General features: G+C 35.3%; 1 long non-coding RNA gene across 2 annotated transcripts in view; it reads right to left on the reverse strand.

Moving 5' to 3' along the window:
• Positions 1-18,357, reverse strand: part of LOC132495087 (uncharacterized) — a 355,499-nt gene that overhangs the window by 79,921 nt on the left and 257,221 nt on the right. For both annotated transcript variants that reach the window (XR_009533204.1, XR_009533203.1), the window contains one exon: positions 5,513-5,655. This is a non-coding gene — a long non-coding RNA (uncharacterized LOC132495087). The remainder of the gene's footprint in view (positions 1-5,512; positions 5,656-18,357) is intronic.

An 18,357-nucleotide genomic window follows, 5' to 3' on the forward strand; every position in this document is an offset into this window, starting at 1 on the left:
ACAAGTATCAAAAGTTCCTTCCTTTACAGGTCTGAGTAGTATTCCATTACATGACTGTGCCACAGTTTGTTACCCACTTCCTGTTTGAGGGCTGTTTGGGATGTCTCCAGTTTGGGGCAATTATGAATTGAGTTGGGTTTTATGTGAACATAGGTTTCCATTTCTCTAGAATAAATATCAGGAGTGGGATTCCTGGGTTACATGATAAAATGTATTAACCTTATAAGAAACTTCCAGCTGTTCTCCAGAGTACATTTTGAATTCCCACCAGTAATGTATGAGAGTTAAAGTTACTCTACATCCTACAATTTTTAATTATAGCCATACAAAAAGGTGTACTTGTTTAACCCCGGGTCACAAAGATTCTCTCCTATGCTTTTTCTGAAAGTTTTATAATTTCATGTTTTACTTTTAGGCTTATGACTCATTTTGTGTTAATTTTTTGTAAAAGATGTAAGGCTTCGATTCAAGTTCTTTTTAGGGCTTATGGGTGTCCAATTGTTTCATCATCATTTGTTGAAAAGACTATCCTTTCTCCATTGAATTACCTTTCAATTTGCCAAAAATCAATTGTTCATATTTGAGTGGGTCTATTTCTGCACTCTCTAGGTTGTTCCATTGATTTGTGTGTCTATCTTTTCACCAATACCATGCTGTCTTAATTACTATAGTTTTCAGTATAAAATTGAGTAGTGGGATTCCTCCAATTGTACTATTTTCTAAAATCACTTTAGCTTTCCTAGTTATTTTGCCTTTCCATATAAAATTTTAATTGGTTATTGATATCTATAAAAACTCTTGCTGGAATTTTGATTGGAATTGCATTAAGTTCTATAGATCAGTTTGGGGAAGAATTAGCATCTTTACTATGTTAAGTCTTCTAATCCATGAACATGTCTATTTTGGGGGGTCTTCTTTTATATTAATCATCAGCATTAAAAATTTTTTAGCGTATGGCTCCTGTACATATTTTGCTAGACTTGCACCAATTTTTGTGCTGTTATAAATGGTATTATTTTTTAAATTTCTGTTTCTACTTGCTCATTGCTATTATATAGAAATATTTTTGTATATATTGACTTTGTATCCTGCAACCTTGCTAAACTCATTAGTTCTAGAAGTTACTTGTAGATTCCTTGGGATTTTTTTACATAAACAATCATGTTGTCCTTGAAAGAGGGAGGTTTAATTTCTCCATTTCCAATCTTTTTTTTGCTTTACTGCAGTAGCTAGTACTTCCAGTATAATGTTTAATAGGAGTGGTATGCGTGAACATCTTTGCCTTTTTCCCAATCTTAGAAAGAAAGCATTCAGTCTTCCATGATCAAATATGTTGGCTGTAGGATTTTTATAGATGCCCTTTATTAGATTGAGGAAGTTTCCATCTACTTCCAGTTTGCTCAGAGTTTTTGTCATTAATGTGTGTTGAATTTTGTCACATATTTTTTCTGCATCAGTTTATATGACCATGTAGTGTTTCTTTAGACTGTTCATGTGGGGGATTATATTGATTTCTGAATATTAAATCTGTCTTACATACTTCTCTAGATAAATCCCACTTGGTCATGCTTATTATTTTTTATATGTTGTTGGATTCATTTTGTTAATATTTAATTGAGCATTCTTGTATCTACCTTTGTGAGCAATATTGATCTGTAGTGAGGTTTTTGTGGACTGTATTTGTCTGATTTTGGTATCGTGGTAATGCTGGCTTTATAAAATAGAAGAGAGAATTTTTCTCTCTCTTCTATTTTCTAGAATTTGTGTATAATTGATTTTATTTCTTCTTTAAATGTTTGGTAAAATTAACCAATGAAAGCAACTGGGCTTGGAGATTTCTTTTTTGGAAGGCTGGTTATTTGTTTTACAACAAATTCAGTTCTGTTAGCAGTTATAGTTTAATATAATAGTTCAGTAATAGGACTGAATTTAATTTACAGTAAGCCCCCTACATACGAAACTTCAAGTTGCAAACTTTCAAAGGTGCAAACGTGTGTTCACATGTCCAATCACCTAAGTTAATTCACGTGTCTGGCATACATTGTCACATGCGTGCATCCTCTACAAGTGGTTGTGCTTTTGTGTACTTTACTGTACAATACTATATAGAGTACAGTAGTACAGTATCTTTATTTCAAACCCAGGATGTCCAGAAGCAAGTGTAAAAATAGTGGTGAGGCAACTGGTACTGCTAAGAAGTGCCAGCTGTTTTACTGTACTACTGTACTTTTCGAGGTACTGTACTGTAAGATTAAAAATGTTTTCTTTATTTTTTGTGTGTGTTTTTTATGTATTATTTGTGTGAAAAGTATTAAAAACCTATTACAGACCAGTACTATATAGCTGATTGTGTCAGGTACCTAGGCTGACTCTGTTGGACTTACAAACAAGTTGGACTTACGAACAAATTGGACTTAAGAACACACTCTTGGAACAGAACCTGTTCATATGAGGGGACTTACTGTAAATTCAGGTTAACTATTTCATTTTGGATGAGCTAAGCAAGTTTGTAGTTTTTGAGGAATTGATCCATTTCTTAGAAGTTGATGCTTTTTGTGTGTAGAGTTGTTTGTAGCATTCCTTACTATCCTTTAAGGTCTGTGGGGTTTAGTTATATTTCCTCATCATTCCTGCAGTTAGTAACTTGTATCTTCTTTCTTTCACAGTCTTACCAGATGTGTATCAATTTAATTGATCTTTTTAAAGAACCAGGTTTCTTTTTTTCTTAATTTTAGAATTTTATTTATTTTTTTATACAGCAGGTTCTTACTAGTTATCCATTTTGCAGATTTCTTTTTATTAGTGTTTACATGGTGTATCTTTTTCCATCCTTTTTTTTAGCCTACCTATGTTATTACATAGTGAAGTGAGTTTCTATAAGCAGCACATAGTTGGGTCGTGTCTTTTTTTATCCATTTTGATTATTTCTTTTTATTGATGTGTTTGACAGTTTACATTTGTTGACATTATTGGTATGTTTGGATTTAAATTTGCCATTTTATTATTTGTTTTCTGTTTGTACCCTCTATTTTTTGTTCCTCTGTTTTATCTTTCCTGAATTCTTGTATTATTGGAACAGTTTTAATATTCCATTTTATCTTTTTAAAAATTATATCTTTTTCCATAATTTTAAGTGATTTCTCTAGGAATTACAATATACATATATAGCTATTCAAAGTCTACTTAGAATCAATATTATAATACTTCTGGATTACAGGAACTTGCCACCACATGGGACCATTTACCCTCTCCTCTTTATGTTATGCTTGTCTTACATATTACATTTATATTCTTGAAGACCTTATCAAGCAACATTTTAATTTTTGCTTTCAATGGTCGAAGATATTTTAAACAACTTAAGAGGAGAATAATAGTCTATTATATTTACCCAGATATTTACCATTTCTGTTGCTCTTCCTTCATTCCTTACATTCCAAGTGTCTTCCAACATCACATCCCTTCTGTCCATCAGTAATTCTTTTAGAGTAGGTCTGCTAGCAATGAATTCTCTCAGTTTTCATTTATCTGAGAATATCTTTATTTTACTTTCATTCCTAAAAGATATTTTCACTTGATATAGGATCCTGGGTTGACAGTTCTTTACTTCCAGCACTTTAAAAATGTTATGCCACTTCCTTTGGCCTTCCTGGCTTCTGATGGGAAATGCACAGCCATTCTAACTGTTGTTCCCCATAAGTAAAATGCATCATTTCCCTCTGGCTGCTTTCATTTTTTTTGCTTTGTCTTCAGTTTTCAGCAGTTTGATTGTGGTGCGTCTGGGCATTGATTTCTTTGGATGTATCCTATCTGGGATTTTCTGAGCTTCTTGAATCTATTTAGGTAGTGTCTTTTAAAGTATTATTTAATACATTGTAGGGCAGTGCTAATAGATTATAAATGGTGGGTGGTAGTGCTCTGGAAATGAATCTAGACCTTTCACTTCATTCATTCTTCAGGAAAGAATTGGCCTCTTTATGCCTTTTGGATGTAAGTTGGGTTTTCCTGGAATGGAATATTGACATACAATGCAGCTGTCTTTACTGAGGCTCTTTGCCATTTTCAAAGCCTATATATTCCACCTGAGAGCAATGAAGACCAGGAGGGTGACACCTTCCCACATGTGCCCATCAGCTGAGCTTGGTGAATTCTTTAGCTGTTGGCATTATATGGTAGAATGAATGAGAAATTTTTATTCAGACACACTTGGATTCAAATTCTGGCTCCTCTACTTTTTATGTATTTGAACTTGGGCACATTACCTCAAATCTCTGAACCTCAGTTCCCTCATCTGTAAAAGGAAGTTAACAATACTTAGCACAAAGGGCTTCTCTGATAATTAAAAACAATGTGTGTAATATGTGAATCGAAGACAGTTCACCTAAAGTATTCCTAAAGGATGACATATTTAGATAGACTGAATTAACACTTTCCACTTAAATATCCCTTTACAATATATAAAACACTTTTTCACCTGGTGGGAGTAGATATGGTCCATGTCATATAATCTCTTCTATAAGAGGAGACTGAACTTTAAACAGATTAAATTACTCGCAAAGGTGGTGAGTCAGAAATGGAACCTGAATTTCTGAATTCAGGTCCAGTTTTCTAAGAAGAACAAATGGAAATGTTATTTCCAAGAATGCTAATTTAAATGGTCACTACTGAGATGTTTTGTGCTACAAAACATATATTTCAGTTTGAATTTGCTGTTATCCATTTACTTGTTAAGATATTAAATAGTATCCCTTGTTATGATTATACAATTACAGCATTATGATTATTTTGCAATTCAGGAAAGTTAGATACCGAAGTGACTTATAGAATGATAAAAATGAGTGACAGATTTCAGATTTGGACACAGATACATATCCTGTCATATGACCATTGACATTTTAAAGAATTTCCTTGGCTGAGTATTAGAATGATTCAAGATGACCATCTCTTTTCTATAGTACCAGAAATATAGCATTTTTCAAAAGCTTTGGCTTCAGTCAATCATAGACTGTTTTGGAGAGAAATGCATAGCGCATGTTATGTTATGTCCTCATTTTCTATTTTGGAAAAGAAAAGAATTGTTTTATATGAATGTGAGCTTTTTATGTACATAAAAAGGTTAAGAGAATTATGTTGGGTAATGGAATATTGCACTTAAAGATTAACACACTTCAAATAGAAATGCATTAGACGCATTACTATGCCTAAATGCACAAAAGGAATTTAAATATGACGAACAATTCATCACCTGTTGACAAATGGCATTTTATACGTAATGTTAGAGAAAAATATTTTTCGTGAAATGGCCAGTTCTAATAAATATGCCAAATGTGCTTGTAAATAAAAGGTGATAATGTTAGGCAGCACCTTATAAACTCTCTGAATCCAATCTACTCTAAGTGCTGTGAGTGCAAAAGACAAGGGTAATTAACACAGTGACAGAAGAAAGAGCTACAGCTAACTTAAGGGTGAGATGTTCCAGGTCTGAAGACAAAGGCACATGCATGGTTCGCCTCACCTGTTTCACTTTCCTGAAGCTGCAATTAATTTTCAGGAGGTCATCGCAGAACGTGTATTTGAGTGTTCCTTGGTAGAGACCTAAAATTCTCGGGCTTTATCACAGGCTGGGATGAAAGGTTTCTTTCTTCAGAAGCATTTTTCCTTTTAAGAGAAAGTTTATGTTTTGAAAATTAGGTATAATTTCAAACTGATCTCTATATTTGAGAGAATAGATTATTAATAGCTTTTAGCTAGTGAGTTTAATAAATCTAATGAATAAATCAATAAAATTGGTTCCTGGACTATTTTTCTCTTTAAAACAAATACTAATGATTTGCCATACAATGTTATGACCATTACATGACCAAGTATACAATGCAAAAATTATCACTGTAAAATGGAGTTCAAAAAAATATACAGGAGAGAATAAGGAGTGTTTTAATGTGAGCAGGCTACCTATTCCTCGACATTAAGCTCATTACATTTTCTTTTAAAGTTACTCAACTGGAATTCGGGGACAACCCATCTCTTCCCTCTTCAGCTTCACAGAATTAAATTTGTTTAAAAATTTTTTTATCATATACAATGTTTGCTAGGATTTATCTGGGTTTTTTAAAACAAAAATTTCTATTACCCAGCATCCTTTTATACCCACAAGACAGGATAATTGGTGTTTCATAATAACAACTATAGTAAGAGTCTTCATGATCTTTTTTTAAATTTTTTACTTTTTTTATTCAAGTGTAGTTGATTTACAATGATTCAGGTGTACAGCAAAGTGATTCACATATAGATATAAATATAGATATAGATATATTGGATACATAGATATATATCAGGGAATCTTTTTCAGATTCTTTTCCATTATAGGTTATTACAAGATATTGAATATAGTTCCCTGTGCTATACAGTAGGTCCTTGTTGCTTATCTATTTTATATATAGTAGTGTGTATCTGTTAATCCCAACCTCCCAATTTTCCCTCCCGACCCTTCCCCCTTTGGTAACCATAAGTTTGTTTTCTATGTCTGTGGGTCTATTTCTGTTTTGTAAATAGTTCATTTGTATCATTTTTGTAGATTCCAGATATAAGTGATATCATATATTTGTCTTTGTCAGACTTACTTCACTTAGTATGACAATCTTTAGGTCTAACCATGTTGCTGCAAATGGCATTATTTCATTCTTTTTATGACTGAGTAATATTCCATTGTATATATATATGTCACACTTAATTTGCTTCCATGTCTTGGCTATTGTAAATAGTGCTTCTGTGAACATTGGGGTGCATACATCTTTTTGAATTATAGTTTTTATCTTTTCCAGATATATGCCCAGGAGTGAGATTGCTGGATCATATGGTAAGTCTATTTTTAGTTTTTAAAGGAACCTCCATACTGTTCTCCATAGTGGCTGCACCAATTTACATTTCCACCAACAGTGTAGGAGGCTTTCCTTTTCTCCACACCCTCTCCAGCATTTATTATTTGTAGAATTTTTGATGACGGCCATTCTGACTGGTGTGAAGTGGTACCTCATTGTAGTTCTGATTTTCTGCAGAACCTTATAAAACATTAAATTAAGAATAAGTTATGGGAGGTATCATTTTAGAGTTAAGCATATTTTATCATAATTTGAAAATTATCTGAGTATTGAGTATATATATTAATGTCATTTTTCAGAACAATTGATTCAACAGGCACGCGAGTAATGAAGCTTGAGCTGTTCAGCAAAGTGGTCAAGGGCACATCTGTCAAGTGTGAATGACTTGATTTGGAATTTCAGTCCTGCTTCTTATTAGTTATGTGACCTTGAGCAAGTGATTGCCTCAGTTTTCTCATCTGTAAAATGGGATTACGTTAGTACCTACCCTATAGGGTTGTCATGAAGTTATCAGATCATATAGGCAGAGCATTTAGCACAAAAACAGGCATAAGATACACACTCTAAGACAGCAACTAATATATTATTTTGGGTATACTGACCATTATGGGAAACTGAGGAAACACATAATCATGCATATAGTTAGGGAAAAGCTGAGCAAAAATATTCTCTAAGGGGCTCAACACAAGGAGGATCACTCTGAATTATCAAACAAGGAAGGAAGGAAGGAAGGAGGGAGGGAGGGAGGGAAGGAAGGAAGGAAGAGAAGAAATGTTCACCTCAACCCTAAAAGAAGTAAAAAACAATGGGTGCTCCGAGCAAGACTATAAATTTCTCTCTTCATATAGTGTTAAAGAAAGTGGCAGTCCACATAAACAAGGGTTTTGAGATGAGTTTAAAAAGAAAAAAAACTAAGAAAGGAAATGCCCAGCCCCAAATTCACCCAGGTGAGGAAAGCATGTGGGGTGCAGAAGGGAGCAGGGCAGGGCTATAGATTCAGGCCCAAAGCATCACTCACAGAAGACACAACTCCAGAGAGACCTTCTCCTCCTCTCACTTCAGGCTGTTAAGTGAGCAGAAATGTAAGAACCACTGTCACTATAGCTTTTCACTAGCTTGTTTATTTACCCATCAAGAACCATAAGGACCTTTACTGCATGAAATGCCAAGTGTGGTGGTAATGGACATCAAACGATCCATGTCTACCAACAAATAAAAGGCTAAAGTAATAAACATAGAGAGATGAGTGTTTAATGACCTTCAACAAATTTTTATTGTAAGATCCATAACAGTGAACTATATACACTGACACCTCTGGCCTGGAGCAGTCTCCGTTTTCAAAGTCAGAGGAAGAGGCCCAAATCCTGCGTTGCTACAGTGGCTCATGAAAATGGGCTTGAATGTATCAGCCCGGAATGGGCTTGCCAAAATTGTCAGGCCCCTGAGACTCCCACCTTGTCCACAAAATTAGAATTTTGCACCTTGAGTACCACCTCTCACCCTGCCCCACCCCAACACAGTCCTTTAACTCTTTCCATAGATGGATAAAATACTGCAGTCAGCAGATACTTTTTGACTTCCCCAAACTAAGACATCCATGTGAAGCATAATAAATCCGATCATGCAAGATGTGATAATGTTTTCTAATACAATAAATGTTTACTAAATTCACGTCTATGATAGCTGTTTGGGATACTAAGTAGAAAAATGGTGACAGTTTTAATTTTTTATTGTTTCTAAAATATTAGTTTGGACTTCCCTGCTGGGGCAGTGGTTAAGAATCCGCCTACCAATGCAGGGGACACAGGTTCGATCCGTGGTCCAGGACGATCCCACATGCCGTGGAGCAACTAAGCCTGAGTGCCACAACTACTGAGCCCGTGCACCACAACTTCTGAAGTCCACATGCCCTAGAGCCCATGGTACGCAACAAGAGAAGACACAATGAGAAGCCCGCATACCACAATGAAGAGTAGCTCCTGCTCTCTGCAACTAGAGAAAGCCCAAGTGCAGCAACGAAGACCCAATGCAGCCAAAAATAAATAAATTAATTAAACAAATGTATTTTTATAATTAATTAATTAATTAAAATATTAGTTAAATTATGATGTTAGTTTAAAAAAGGAAATTTCAGAAGTTATGAATTCAATTGGTCATGGCAAAGAAGATTGGTAGAGGAGTATCAGTTTAGAGGAGAAGACAAAACCATATCTGTACCTCAAAATCTCCAGAATCACTTTTATAATAACATAGGCTTTGGGCTTACGCATGGCCTTAATTTCTTTCCCTGTTTTTTTTTTTTTTTTGAATTTTTGAATTTTATTTTATTTATTTTTTTATACAGCAGGTTCTTATTAGTCATCCATTTTATACACATCAGTGTATACATGTCAATCCCAATCTCCCAATTCATCACACCACCACCCCCAAAACCCACCACTTTCTCCCCTTAGTGTCCATACGTTTGTTCTCTACATCTGTGTCTCAATTTCTACCCTGCAAACCAGTTCATCTGTACCATTTTTCTAGGTTCCACCTATATGCATTAATATACGATACTTCTTTTTCTCTTTCTGACTTACTTCACTCTGTGTGACAGTCTCTAGATCCATCCACGTCTCTACAAATGATCCAATTTCGTTCCTTTTTATGGTTGAGCAATATTCCATTGTATATATGTAACATGTCTTCTTTATGAATTCATCTGTCAATGGGCATTTAGGTTGCTTCCATGTCCTGCCTATTGTAAACAGTGCTGCAGTGAACATTGGGGTGCATGTGTCTTTTTGAATTATGGTTTTCTCTGGGTATATGCCCAGTAGTGGGATTGCTGGGTCATATGGTAATTCTATTTTTAGTTTTTTAAGGAACCTCCATACTGTTCTCCATAGTGGCTGTATCAATTTACATTCCCACCAACAGTGCAAGAGGGTTCCCTTTTCTCCACACCCTCTCCAGCATTTACTGTTTCTAGATCTTTTGATGACGGCCATTCTGACCGGTGTGAGGTGATACCTCATTGTAGTTTTGATTTGCATTTCTCTAATGATTAGTGATGTTGAGCATCCTTTCATGTGTTTGTTGGCAATCTGTATGTCCTCTTTGGAGAAATGTTTATTTAGGTCTTCTGCCCATTTTTGGATTGGGTTGTTTGTTTATTGATATTGAGCTGCATGAGCTGCTTGTAAATTTTGGAGATTAATCCTTTGTCAGTTGCTTCATTGGCAAATATTTTCTCCCATTCTGAGGGTTGTCTTTTCATCTTGTTTATGGTTTCCTTTGCTGTGCAAAAGATTTTAAGTTTCATTAGATCCCATTTGTTTCTTTTTGTTTTTATTGCCATTTCGCTAGGAGGTGGGTCAAAAAGGACCTTGCTGTGATTTATGTCATAGAGTGTTCTGCCTATGTTTTCCTCTAAGAGTTTTATACTGTCTGGCCTTATATTTAGGTCTTTAATCCATTTTGAGTTTATTTTTGTGTATGGTGTTAGGGAGTGTTCTAATTTCATTCTTTTACATGTAGCTGTCCAGTTTTCCCAGCACCACTTATTGAAGAAGCTGTCTTTTCTCCATTGTATATCCTTGACTCCTTTGTCATAGATTAGTTGACCATAGGTTTGTGGGTTTCTCTCTGGGCTTTCTATCCTGTCCATTGATCTATATTTCTGTTTTTGTGCCAGTACCATACTGTCTTGATTAGTGTAGCTTTGTAGTACAGTCTGAAGTCAGGGAGCCTGATTCCTCCAGCTCCATTTTTCTTTCTCAAGATTGCTTTGGCTATTCGGGGTCTTTTGTGTTTACATACAAATTGTGAAATTTTTTGTTCTAGTTCTGTAAAAATATCATTGGTAGTTTGAAAAGGACTGCACTGAACCTGTAGACTGCTTTGGGTAGTATAGTCATTTTCACAAGGTTGATTCTTCCAATCTAAGAACATGGTATATCTCTCCATCTGTTGGTATCATCTTTAATTTCTTTCATCAGTGTCTTATAGTTTTCTGCATACAGGTCTTTTGTCTCCTTAGGTTGGTTTATTCCTAGGTATTTTATTCTTTTTGTTGCAATGGTAAATGGGAATGTTTCCTTAATTTCTCTTTCAGATTTTTCATCTTTAGTCTATAGGAATGCAAGGGATTTCTGTGCATTAATTTTGTATCCTGCAACTTTACCAAATTCATTGATTAGCTCTAGTAGTTTTCTGGTGGCATCTTTAGAATTCTCTATGTATAGTATCATGTCATTTGCAAACAGTGACAGTTTTATTTCTTCTTTTCCAATTTGTATTCCTTTTATTTCTTTTTCTTCTCTGATTGCTGTGGCTAGGACTTCCAAAGCTATGTTGAATAATAGTGGTGAGAGTGGACATCCTTGACTTGTTCCTGATCTTAGAGGAAATGCTTTCAGTTTTTCACCATTGAGAATGATGTTTGCTGTGGGGTTTTCATATATGGTCTTTATTATGTTGAGGTAGGTTCCCTCTATGCCCACTTTCTGGAGAGTTTTTATCATAAATGGGTGTTGAATTTTGTCAAAAGCATTTTCTGCATCTACTGAGATGATCATATGTTTTTTATTCTTCAATTTGTTAATATGGTGTATCACATTGGTTGATTTGCATATATTGAAGAATTCTTGCATGCCTGGGGTAAATCCCATTTGATCATGGTATCTGATCCTTTTAATGTGTTATTGGATTCTGTTTGCTAGTATTTGTTGAGGATTTTTGCATCTATATTCATCAGTGATATTGGTCGGTAATTTTCTTTTTTTGTAGTATCTTTGTCTGGTTTTGGTGTCAGGGTGATGGTGGCCTTGTAGAATGAGTTTGGTAGTGTTCCTTCCTCTGCAATTTTTTGGAAGAGTTTGAGAAGAATGGGTGGTAGCTCTTCTCTAAATGTTTGATAGAATTCACCTGTGAAGCCATCTGGCTCTGGACTTTTGTTTGTTGGAAGATTTTTAATCACCGTTTCAATTTCATTACTTGTGATTGGTGTGTTCATATTTTCTATTTCTTCCTGGTTCAGCCTTGGAAGGTTATAGCTTTCTAAGAATTTGTCCATTTCTTCCAGGTTGTCCATTTTATTGGCATAGAGTTGCTTGTAGTAGTCTCTTAGGATGCTTTGTATTTCTGCGGTGTCTGTTGTAACTTCTTCTTTTTCAATTCTAATTTTAATGATTTGAGTCCTCTCCCTCTTTTTCTTGATGAGTCTGGCTAATGGTTTATCAGTTTTGTTTATCTTCTCAAAGCACCAGCTTTTAGTTTTATTGATCTTTGCTATTGTTTTCTTTGGATCTATTTCATTTATTTCTGCTCTGATCTTTATGATTTCTTTCCTTTTGCTAACTTTGGGTTTCGTTTGTTCTCTTTTCTCTATTTCCTTGAGGTGTAGGGTTAGATTGTTTATTTGAGATTTTTCTTGTTTCTTGAGGTAGGATTGTATTGGTGTGTAAGGTTTTGGATCATCATGTTTTCATTGTCATTTGTCTCTAGGTGTCTTTTGATTTCCTCTTTGATTTCTTCAGTGATCTCTTGGTTATTCAGTAATGTATTCTTTAGCCTCCACATGTTTGTGTTTTTTTAATCTCATAGCGTTGTGGTCAGAAAAGATGCTTGATATGATTTCAATTTTCTTAAATTTACTGAGGCTTGATTTGAGACCCAAGATGTGATCTACCCTGGAGAATGTTCCGTGCGCACTTGAGAAGAAAGTGTAATCTGCTGTTTTTGGATGGAATGTCCTATAAATATCAGTTAAATCTATCTGATCTATTCTGTCATTTAAAGCTTGTGTTTCCTTATTAATTTTCTGTTTGGATGATCTGTCCATTGGTGTAAGTGAGGTGTTAAAGTCCCCCACTCTTATTGTGTTACTGTCGATTTCCTCTTTTAGAGTTGTTAGCAGTTGCCTTATGTATTGAGGTGCCCCTATGTTGGGTGCATATATATTTATAATTGTTATATCTTCTTGGATTGATCCCTTGACCATTATGTAGTGTCCTTACTTGTCTCTTGTAACATTCTTTATTTTAAAGTCTATTTGATCTGATATGAGTATTGCTACTCCAGCTTTCTTTTGATTTCCATTTGCATGGAATATCTTTTTCCATCCCCTCACTTTCAGTCTGTATGTGTCCCTAGGTCTGAAGTGGGTCTCTTGTAGACAGCATATATATGGGTCTTGTTTCTGTACCCATTCAGCAAGCCTGTGTCTTTTGGTTGGAGCATTTAATCCATTCACGTTTAAAGTAATTATTGATATGTATGTTCCTATTACAATTTTCTTAATTGTTTTGGACTTGTTTTTGTAGGTCCTTTTCTTCTCTTGTGTTTCCCACTTAGAGAAGTTCCTTTAGCATTTGTTGTAGAGCTGGTTTGGTGGTGCTGAATTCTCTTAACTTTTGCTTGTCTGTAAAGCTTTTGATTTCTCCATCAAATCTGAATGAGATCCTTGCCGAGTAGAGTAATCTTTTTTTTTTTTTTTTTTTTTTTTTTGCGGTACATGGGCCTCTCACTGTTGTGGCCTCTCCTGTTGCGGAGCGCAGGCTCAGCAGACATGGCTCATGAGTCTAGCTGCTCCGCGGCATGTGGGATCTTCCCGGACCGGGGCACGAACCCATGTCCCCTGCATCGGCAGGCGGACTCTCAACCACTGCACCACCAGGGAAGTCCGAGTAGAGTAATCTTGGTTGTAGGTTCTTCCCTTTCATCACTTTAAGTATATCATGCGACTCCCTTCTGGCTTGTAGAGTTTCTACTGAGAAATCAGCTGTTAATCTTATGGGAGTTCCCTTGTATGTTATTTGTCATTTTTCCATTGCTGCTTTCAATAATTTTTCTTTGTCTTTAATTTTTGCCAATTTGATTACTATGTGTCTCAGCATGTTTCTCCTTGGGTTTATCCTGCCTGGGACTCTGCACTTCCTGGACTTGGGTAGCTATTTCCTTTCCCATGTTAGGGAAGTTTCTGACTATAATCTTTTCAAATATTTTCCCAGTTCCTTTCTCTCTCTCTTCTCCTTCTGGAACCCCTATAATGCAAATGTTGTTGCATTTAATGTTGTCCCAGTGGTCTCTTAGGCTGTCTTCATTTCTTTTCATTCTTTTTTCTTTATTCTGTTCTGCAGCAGTGAATTCCACCATTCTGTCTTCCAGGTCACTTATCTGTTCTTCTGCCTCAGTTATTCTGCTATTGATTCCTTCTAGTGTATTTTTCATTTCAGTTATTGTATTGTTTATCTCTGTTTGTTTGTTTTTTAATTCTTCTAGATATTTGTTAAACATTTCTTGCATCTTCTCAATCTTTGCCTCCATTCTTTTTCCAAGGTCCTGCATTAACTTCACTATCATTATTTTGAATTCTTTTCCTGGAAGGTTGCCTATCTCCACTTCATGTCATTGTTTTTCTGGGGTTTTATCTTGTTCCTTCATCTGGCACACAGCCCTGTGCCTTTTTATCTTGTCTATCTTTCTGTAAATGTGTTTTTTGTTCCACAGGCTGCAGCATCGTCGTAGTTCTTCTTGCTTCTGCTGTCTGCCCTCTCTGACCTTAATTTCTTGCAGTTCACAAATTTCTGTAATTCAGGGAAGCATCTCTCCAAAAGCTGGATGAAACTTAGGTAGAAGCTCAGAGTTCTGGACATTGATTTATTTTTTCTTTTTTTGTCTGCCCAAAACAAGACATTTCTCTAGGAAATTCTCCTTCTAATACGTGCTTCAAAAAGCAATGGGGGGGGGCTTCCCTGGTGGTTCAGTGGTTAAGAATCTGCCTGCCAATGCAGGGGACACAGGTTCGAGCCTTCGGCTGGAAAGTTCCCACATGCTGTGGAGCAACTAAGCCTGTGCACCACAACTACTAAGCCTGCACTCTAGAGCCTACGAGCCACAACTACAGAAGCCCGTGTGCCTAGAGCTAGTGCTCTGCAACAAGAGAAGCCACCACAATGAGAAGCCAGCACACCGCAATGAAGAATAGCCCCTGCTCACTGCAACTAGAGAAAGCCCACGTGCAGCAACGAAGACCCAATGCAGCCAAAAGTAAATAAATAAAATAATAAATAAACTAAAAAAAACTAAAACAAAACAGTGCCTGTTTTATCATAGATCTTACCTCCCACTTAACATGGGTCTAGGACCAGCCACCCCACCAAATCTGGGCCAATGATTAAGCAAAGCCCTCTGGTCATTGTGACTGATCTAGGGGTGGCACTTTACCCAAACAGATCAACCAGAGTTCTTTCTGGGCTATTTTTACCTTGAGATAAGAACAAGTTTTAGTGCCCCTTTGCCTCTCTGGCAGTAAAATTAAACATGGAAGTCTGATAGTTGCTGGCTAACATGTCCCAACCATGCAAAAGAAACTGGTCTTCAGTAAAAGAGGAAGATATTGACATTCAGAAAATAGTAGAGCAGGACAAGGAATGGAAATGGAAGATGCTGGTGGCATCCCAGTCACTGGTTCCAGTTGTCCTCCTCCTTATAATCTGATTATATTATATTCCTACCATATAGATATAATACACATAAACTCAAGAGCTCACATAATAGCAAACTGTAAAAAAATAATTATGAAGAGATAAGTTGTTTTGTATATTTATTACCTTTGTTCTTAATACAATTTATTTAATTGCAAGTGTATATAATTTAATTTTTAATGATGACTCTATTTAACAATCAGCTTGCAAAACTCCTAATAATTTAACCATCAGATCTGGTAAGAGGTGGATGGTACAAGCACACACTTGGAGCATGGTAACCTTACTTACTTGAAGTTTTTTTCATACTAAAGTTTTACATTTTTATGTAGTTAAATCTATCAAAACTTTGTGGTTTCAGCCTTTAGTATTATATTAGGAAGGTCTTCTCCTATTAGAAGATTATAAAAATACTCATATTTTACTCCCATATTTTCAGCTTCCCACAATACAATAAAATAAAACAAAAAATCTTTATCTGAAATTCATTTACATGTAAAGCATGAGGTAAGGACCTAAACTTTTCCCCCCAAATGTTAGCATGTTGTCATAATACCTTTTATTTGGATAAACCAAACTTCTACTTTACCTTTACAATATAATAAATTCTGATGAATACTTGGATGTGTCCCATGGATTTCTATTCTGGCCCATTGATTTATCTCTGTTTTTAAAGGCCAGTATCACACTGTTCTAATAGTAAATCTTTAAAATACATTTTTATCTCCTTTAGAACATCTCTTTCATTTCTCTTTTAAATTTTTTCTGGGCTATTTTTGTGTATTCCAAATGAATTACATAATCATTTTTGTCAGGTTTCAAAAAAAATCCCATTAGGATTTTGATTGCATTTGCATTAAATTTTTTACCTCCTCACAATACTGAATCCTTCCAAGAACATGGCATTTTATATCTATAGTTAATATCTCTATAATTATATCTCAATTTATTCAAGTCCTCTTTTATTCCTTGCAGTTAAGTTTTATATGTATATAAAGTGTATATATATATATATATTTTTTTTTAATTTAGGTCTTACACTTTTCTTATTGTTTATTTTTACAAATTTTCTATTTTGTTTTTTCTATATTGTATTGTTAGTGAAATTTCTCATTCTACTCAATCGGAAAGTTTTGGTTAAAAATACAAAAGAGTTAGTTTGAAAGGCTATTGTTTTGTTTTGTTTGTATACTTATAACTGCCCCGTTTTCTGGCTTTCTTACTGATTCCAATAGTTCTTATTTGATTCTTATCTGCAAATAAAAATGCTTTTACTTTATCTCCAATATTTATACCTCTTTTTTCCTTGCCTTGTCTGCTTGCATTGGCTAGGACTGCCAAACAATATTGAATAATAATGGTAAAAAAGGACATCCTTTTCTTATTTCTTCTCTTTATGCAAATTTCTCTAGCTTTTATCTTTAAATAAATACTTTTTATTATTTTAAAGTATTGATAGTATCATTATAATCTCATATAACTAAAGGATTTTATTAAGACTGATACTGATTTTTATCAAATTTTTTCTGTCTTATGAGATTTATCTGGTTTTTCCCTTTATTTTTTAACAAATCTTCTAATGTTGACCTATCTTTGTATTCCTGAAGCTTCCTTACCCTTAAATTGCCCTTTTAATATTCCATTTTATTGTAGCTTGATGACTTTCACAAAACAGGTACAAACAATATTGATTGATTTACTGACTATTGATTGGAAAATGAAAATCAAAGTCACTGATCTTCTCTGTCTTAGTAATTAAAATTGCCATGATGATATTCTTTTCCTTAAGATACTGGAGAAAACAAGGACCCAAATTAATGATATCCAGGAGTGATGAATGCCAAAGATGAAATTCCTCTGGGTATCAAGTTTCAATTCCTGGGAGAAGGTAGTTATTGGCTTTAAAGTAGATTTTTATGTCCCTTGACTTGATAAATGCTAAAGTAAATTAGATAGGTTAACATCTGAAAAACAGACCTGCTATGGGAACCCTTAGGAGATATCACTCTGTCTGAGAAAGTTTAACTGGAATAACTATAATAGTAAAAATTTCCTGTGGCACAGTGTCTGCCAATATGCTCTCTTTTGCACTCCATCCATGGTAAATGGTTTCTTTGTTGCTTCCATTCTCCAGCTGTGGAATCTGAGCCCAGATGGGGGACCACCTCTTCCTGCTTCAATGACCTTACTTCCAGGGAGAAGTGAGTAACCCAATATTCAAAATCTGTATAGAAAGATAGGAGCCTTGTCCTATAAGACAATTTCCAGCTTTTCACAGTCCTCTTGGTCAAGAAACTCTTCCTAACGTCTAGCCTCAGTTCCTCATACTCTCTTCTCTTGCAATTAGCTTTTTTAAGTAATGAAGTAACTAGTAATGAAGCTAACTGAGAAATCACTACAAAAGATCTGGCTCTCCAAGCTTCCATTCCCTCATCAAGGCTTCACTGAGCACCTACTGTGTACCAAGTACCAAAGCAAATGCTAAAAGGGAGTGGGGAGAGGAAGATAAGGAAACTTGTAGCATAAAAAGGAACCAGACCTGGTTCTTGCCCCTGAGAAGCTTGTGGGTTACCTGAGGAACAAACCCGAGAAACATAAATTTATTCCCTGAGGATAGTTTCCATGGACTATGATTTCAAATATGTGGATCTCACATATGGGAGAATGTCACCTGTAAACATACAATACAAAGCATTTCACGCTAGTTGATGTTTATGTAGATAATTTTCCAAGAAAATAAAAGTGACTTATATATGTTCCCTCAATATTTACATATCCCCTCACCCGCCAAGGGCCCTGCTTCCCTTCACACACACCTAGGGCTTTTATCAGCTTCAAAGGAGGCTTGGTGCATAAGGGAGAGACCCACAGAGGCTGAAATGGACACACACTGCTATTAATCTTGGAACACTTCTCTGAGCTGGGGAGTCAGGAAGTGCTGTTACAGGCCTTTAAAGACAAAGGAATTAGACACAAAGATTAAACAGCTTTCTCAGAGCCAAAATGGTTCC

Source organism: Mesoplodon densirostris, chromosome 8 (genome assembly GCF_025265405.1).
Source record: "Mesoplodon densirostris isolate mMesDen1 chromosome 8, mMesDen1 primary haplotype, whole genome shotgun sequence".
NCBI lineage: Eukaryota > Metazoa > Chordata > Mammalia > Artiodactyla > Ziphiidae > Mesoplodon > Mesoplodon densirostris.